At 46.5% G+C, this 6,000-nt stretch overlaps 1 protein-coding gene across 9 annotated transcripts in view; it reads right to left on the reverse strand.

The window, feature by feature from the left end:
• adgrl2b.1 (adhesion G protein-coupled receptor L2b, tandem duplicate 1) overlaps nt 1–5,612 on the reverse strand; it is a 90,752-nt gene extending 85,140 nt beyond the window's left edge. For 7 of the 9 annotated variants that reach the window (XM_084369017.1, XM_084369015.1, XM_084369016.1 and 4 more), the window contains exon 1: nt 4,863–5,611. The gene's annotated coding sequence lies outside the window, so the exon portion shown is untranslated. Of the gene's footprint in view, nt 1–1,482; nt 1,564–4,862 lie in introns of those variants that run through there. The other 2 variants (XM_084369014.1, XM_084369013.1) reach the window with 2 other exon arrangements.
• Between the last annotated feature and the right edge of the window lie 388 nt (nt 5,613–6,000).

The following is a 6,000-nucleotide window of genomic DNA, read 5'->3' on the forward strand; positions in this document are numbered from 1 at the left end:
ACTAAAGGTGATGATCCGACGTGAAAACATCTCTCTGAAAATTTGCATTGAAAGCATACTTTCTGTACATAAAGACACAACAACAAATGCCAGCGGTACAGTGGGAGGTGACAGAATGCATGTGGAAGGATTTTATGATAATTTGAAAGCTGCAAAACGCATGAAAATATAGAATTTAGCCTTTCAACACAGCGAATATGTTTGTGTGAAAGCTTTTAATAGAAGAATTCGACGACTTATTTGGAAAAGAAAACATTAGTTTGGGTGTTTACCTGTTACGTCCCCTTTCTTCCCTGTGCAGAACGAGATATAACAATGTTACACCACATCAGCCGAGTGATTTACATTTTTATACGATTCATGAATACCGTGACGGAGGACAGGGGAGAGATTTCTCTGCAGTGAGGCATGTCCTGAACCTCAATTTCTAGGATAATTACATGATGGGCTACTATTTAGGAATTTGGGGAAGAGAAAAGCACTTCCACAGTTGAAGACAGATGACCCGTCAGATACACCTAATACAAAGACAAAGCCTTCAGCCTTTAATCTGCACACTTCCTGTGACCTGTGCTATGACAGAACCAAATAAAGAACACTATCTTTGTATCCCCCTGAGACAGAGCAGTGTCCTCGTATGCTAATGCCGGGCCAGTGCTGGAGAAGAAGCTCCGAGGGCGGCCCAGACAACTCACAGGTCAGTGCTAATCTTCTGATATATGGAGCCTAAAGACCCGGGACACATCCATCACACGCCGCCAACGGCTCCCCAACTGAGAGAGATGCGCACACACTAAAGAGTTAACACACACACACACACACACCCCCCAAAGAGACCTCTGATGATCCATCACTCAAGAAGCAGCCTCCTTATGAGCGCAGCAACACCGAGGGGGTAGCTTTCTTAGCAGAGGCTCGGCGTAGAGCGCGTATGGAGCCTGCGTGACTGCTAGACCCTAAGCTCCAAGCCTCTGTTGATCATTAAACATCCATTTTGAACCAGTGGGGGAAAGTTAACTGTGATTTTAAACACAGGAGGCGGCAGCATGGGAGAGCTGTTTTCTCTCCCTCCGATGTGATGAGGAGCGAGACCATATATCCATCCATCGGGTTAACTACCCTAACGCATAATCATTCGTTCCAGTCATCTGTCTCCTTATTTTTGAGGCGAGCCACCGAATAGCTACGCTGGGCTTTTCTGCGGTTAAATGAGAAACTCACCCCGAAGCATTTTCTTAAATAAATAAAATGCCCCCTTTATTTCATTAAACCTACTCCCTCTGTTTTGTATTCCTCGTCCAACATGGCCAAATGCGAACAACAAGAGTGCAGCTTGGATGTTCTTTCAAAAAATAATTTAAAAAAAATGTTTGTAGGGAGTTGGTTGGTGCCTCTTCACAGCATCAGCAGTAAATGTCAGGTTCAGTGTCAGCCCCTCAGAATCAGAGACTACTTTCTAGACCATTTTGCAGCAACACTCACCCAGGAAGAAATCCATCTGAGAAGGAGCACTGATGCCAATTTCTCCACCGATAGCAGCCTCAACGGAGCAGAATGCCTGTACCTCTCCTCCTCTTCAGCAGGCTTTTTAATAATTTGAACAACCAGGCTCGGCTCAGCACACCACAGCATGGTTCCCGCTCCACTCTCTCACTCTTTTTTCTTAACTCAACAAAACTTACTATGCTCGCTATTGTTTTCACTCCTGCCCTATCCTCCTACACGAACACAACACAGAGGGCCCTGTTCTTTGGGCCGTTTGTCAGAAATCATTGCAGGAAAACATAGGAAATCACTAGCAGGAAGAGGTGCAGACTGGCGAAAAGTCAACAAAGAATTCAGCCAAACATCTAAAAATTGATTATGTGCAACTGATGTAAAAGTATTTCACCTCCTCAAAACCTGTCTCACCCACCATCATGCATCACCCTCTTTCGCCCTCCCTCTGTCCATTTGTTTGTCCAACTTTTCACAGCGAGCATGTCAGAGGAATTGAACAAGACAGCTGTCAAACCCGTCCGCCATGAGTGAAGATGGCAGGTGAAGTCCTCTTTTTATTCCCCTCCTTCCTGCTCTCTGGGTTCAAAACTCCCACTTCTTTTCTAAGTTTTCCTTTTTATGTTATTTTGTCCGAACAAAGGCAGCAGGAGAGGAGAGGAGGGGCCGAGCCCTCTCTTCTCCGGCAGGTTGGGGCGCAGTTGGCTCATGTTATTACCCAGGAGCCGGATGACCATGAAGGGGCCACCGACCCCTACTGCGCTCCCGATGGCATTTACATTCCCTGTCTCTGCGTAATAACATCTCGCACGCTGCACTTTCTTTCACCATTAACCTACGCTGTTACTCCTTCCAAAGTGAGGCCACGGACAAAGGCAAGAAAGCCTCTTTTTTGAGTTTCTCTTTGTGCGTGGTCGAAATGAGTGTTTATTTCTCCTCGACTAAATTGCCTAAAATTGCAGAGAACATTAGGCCGTGTATCTCAAGACAAAGAAGTGAGAAAAAAGGAAGGAATCCGTCAAAATAAACAGTGTCTTTCTGCGTTCTTTCACTGACAAACAACAGCTGCACAGAATGGGAAATAAATATTATCTCTGCGACAGAAAAACAATCAGACACCACTAGGTGCTCAGAGTGACTCACGAAGCTTGAATGCTCTGCGTCTTTACATCTACACTCGCTGACTGTTGAATTAAACCCCGTTTTATTGTGCAAGAGAACCACTTGAAAGCAAATTCACTTTGGAGGCTTCTGCTGCGGCCAAAATACAAGTCGGAATATGCAAACAGAAGTTATTTATGCTTTATTTTTCTCCCTCGGCCCGGACACAGCGGTTTCTTATCCTGCTTGAAAATAAAATGCAGACCTTTGTTGATGTTTCATGCTCGCGTGGAGACATTCTGGGGGGAAAATACTGTAACAGACGAAATCTTTTTAACATGACCACGTCTCTGAATGCCGTCCAGAAATGTTCCACTAAATACATGGCTTGTTGCTGCGAGATTATGACCAACAAATTCTCCCAATCCACACTAAATCTGTTTCCAACACTTGCCTCTCACACACAACCAACTGCAGTGTCCAGCAATCCTTGTCAGTAGCCTCCACCGCCGCCGCCGCCGCCAGCAGCAGCAGCAGCAGCAACACTATCAGAACAAAACTGCTTAGAGGAAGGGGGCTGGTAGCTCAAGTTCTCCCCATTGAAATGCAGACACTTTGATATGGAAATTGGCAGTTACAAAAACCCGCTAGAATTCACACTAGCATGCATTGAAACCATTTGCGCAATGTGAGATGAGATGGCACTTCCTCCCAAGACAACGCAGACAAATGGACCAAACCAGCACGTCTGGGGCGGGTGAGAGATGGAGTGAAGGTAGAGGAGGGTGGAAAGGAGGAGGAGGAGGAGGAGGAGGAGGAGGAGGAGGAAGAGGCAACAGAACATTTGTCCACCCTGCCACACACACACACACACACACACAAACCCTGCTCTCAATCCACTGTCCCAGCATTTGTTTCAAGAAATAGCCTCAGTCGGAGCATTTTCAAAGTAAAACACCCCGTAACGGCCCACAGGCAGGGGGGGGACAGAACGACCTTTTCATCTCCTTTTCAGAGATGGCCATGTCAGTATCATCCCATTCTTTATTTGTCTATTCCTCCAAAATGGCTGGCGTGACAGGAAAAACTTCTCCGCCACGGTCACAATATGCTTGAATTTATGTGGTGGCAAGTCAATTTGTCACACTGTGCATGTACGGCTTATATAATGTTGCAGTTTTTTCTTTGCTCAAAAACTCTTTGCCGGTTTTGCCAAAAAAGATTTGAAAAAGTCATCATCCATACTTCCACTTGCACGAAAAAGCTGTTATATAAGTGAACGCCGGCTGGGGCAGCTCTCAGTTCCTCCAACTTGTCAGTATGGCTTATATAATGTTGCACCACTATCCTGATTTGGCATTGACAGTATGGATTTATGTGTTAATGTTATTTAACCTTGATTCTTCAGTCCACCGCTGGTCGTGCCCTCCTGGGGTTTCTTGCACAAGTCTATGCGGCCCTATCTCTAAAAGCTTCACGTGAGAGTGAGATATGGTTCTCTGAGCCTGTAAAAACTGTGTCTGTGTGAGTGTGTGTGTGCGTGTGTGTGTGTGTGTGTGTGTCCCATCATCACACATGGCTGGCTCAGGTCTGTGAATTATACATGCTCTGTGAAATGATCTTATTTTATAGCCGCAAAATGGAGAAGTAAATGGAGACAGTAACTGACATCCAACTACTCAGCTCCCGGTGTCCTGGACTGGGTGGAGATGTTTGTGTGAGCTCTGTTTTTTCACCGTGTTATCACGCCCGATTTGTCATCATTGAATATCTTATAAATCACCTCCTTTTTTGTTATTTATAGGCGTTTTCCCATCATATCCAGGACTTCTTTTGTCTCAGAGTTTAACTCGAATAAAAAAATAACCTCCTACACATCTGAAAGCAGCTTCAATTTGAGCATTTCTTTCTTTTTCTTTTTATTAAAACACATTTTGCCATGCACTGCATCTTTTAATTTAATTCATATGCACTCAAATCCACATTGGGGATTATCCTATTAGACAAGCAACTTCATATTAATCACAAGTCTGGAGGCAACAGACGGCTGGGCTGCAAAATAACATCATAGCCCATACTACGGGGCTGTGCGTATTGATCTCATCACAACAGTTTTAAACTGCTGGAGGAGCCCGTGGGCCCTTTTTCTGACATTTGCCTTATCATATCCAGGGAGTGTAAATAAATGGTATCGATTCAGAGAGGCATAACCCAGCATCTCCCCTTGAAAGACTCAAAACATCCTCCTTTTAAAGGCTACTTACTGTGGGTACGCCGTGCCAAAATATGGATCCCGGCATGGAGTGTGAATTTCAGATGAAGACCAGGAGCCCCCCTTCCTCTCTTCTCCTTCTCCTCTCCCTTTTTCAGAAGAGGCCCCCAGAAACTAAGCAGCGGGTCGCACAAAGACGGCTGGGGCTCGGCTGCATGCTCCACTTTCTTCTTCACAGCGGACAGACGGCGCTGGTGTTTCCAGTGGCAGGTTTCTGTTCAAGCCGATACGTCCGGGACCGGACGGATAGCTCCATAGCGAGGGGGGGTGGGGGGGGGGTTCTGTTCAAAAGTAATGATCGTTACTTGCCCCCTCTTCCTCCGCCACCTCCGCCTCCTCTTCCTTTACTAGTGCGTGCACCCAGGCTCCTTCCGACGGGAGCGCTACGGTTAGACTGCATTAAAAAAGAGAGAGAGAGAGAAAAGGAGCACTTCAAGGAGACGAGATGCGCCCTCAGTCTCGCCACGAAATGAAACTCCGAGCACGTCTTCCACACTGTCAAGTCTTGTCTGAGACGTCTCCAGCGGGGCCTGGTTCACAGATACAGCCCGGAGAGGGATGATATGACTTCTTGAGTCTGGCTTTCGGTGCGCTCCCGGTTGTTCCCTCTGCGCCTCATCCACACGCCGCGCAGACAGTCGGAGCTACAGCCGGACTGGAGGCGAACAAGGCGAGCAGAGACGGCGCACCGGTCCCCTGCTCTGCAGCAGCTGGCCGAGGAGGGCGGCGCGCAAAACCTGGAGCGGATCGCTGCCAGGGAGCGGACTGGATCCTGATGCTAATTATGACAGCCCGCATTGAGGCTAATGTTAAACCCCTTATCTGGTGTGTGCTCAGATTTAAAGCACTGCTGTGCTTTCTCCAAGTTTTTAGACTTAAACAAACCTAGAAGCACTTTTTTTTAAATTTTGTTTTGTGTTTTTTATCAGGATCCCCCGCTGTTTAATCAGGAGTGCGAACAAGTACAAGGCCAGTCATTACTAAGAAAGCATGCTACTGAAAGCAGCTCATATAAATAGCATACTAATTCGTTTCCTGCTGGATTTTCACTATTGTGGGCAGCAGTGTTCACCTGGATAATTAGAAGTTTGTAACAACAGCAGCGAATAATGAGGCTGACTCCAACTTGT

The sequence above is a fragment of the Pagrus pagrus genome (assembly GCF_965226575.1).
Source record: "Pagrus pagrus genome assembly, chromosome: 12".
In the NCBI taxonomy this organism is placed as follows: Eukaryota; Metazoa; Chordata; class Actinopteri; order Spariformes; family Sparidae; genus Pagrus; species Pagrus pagrus.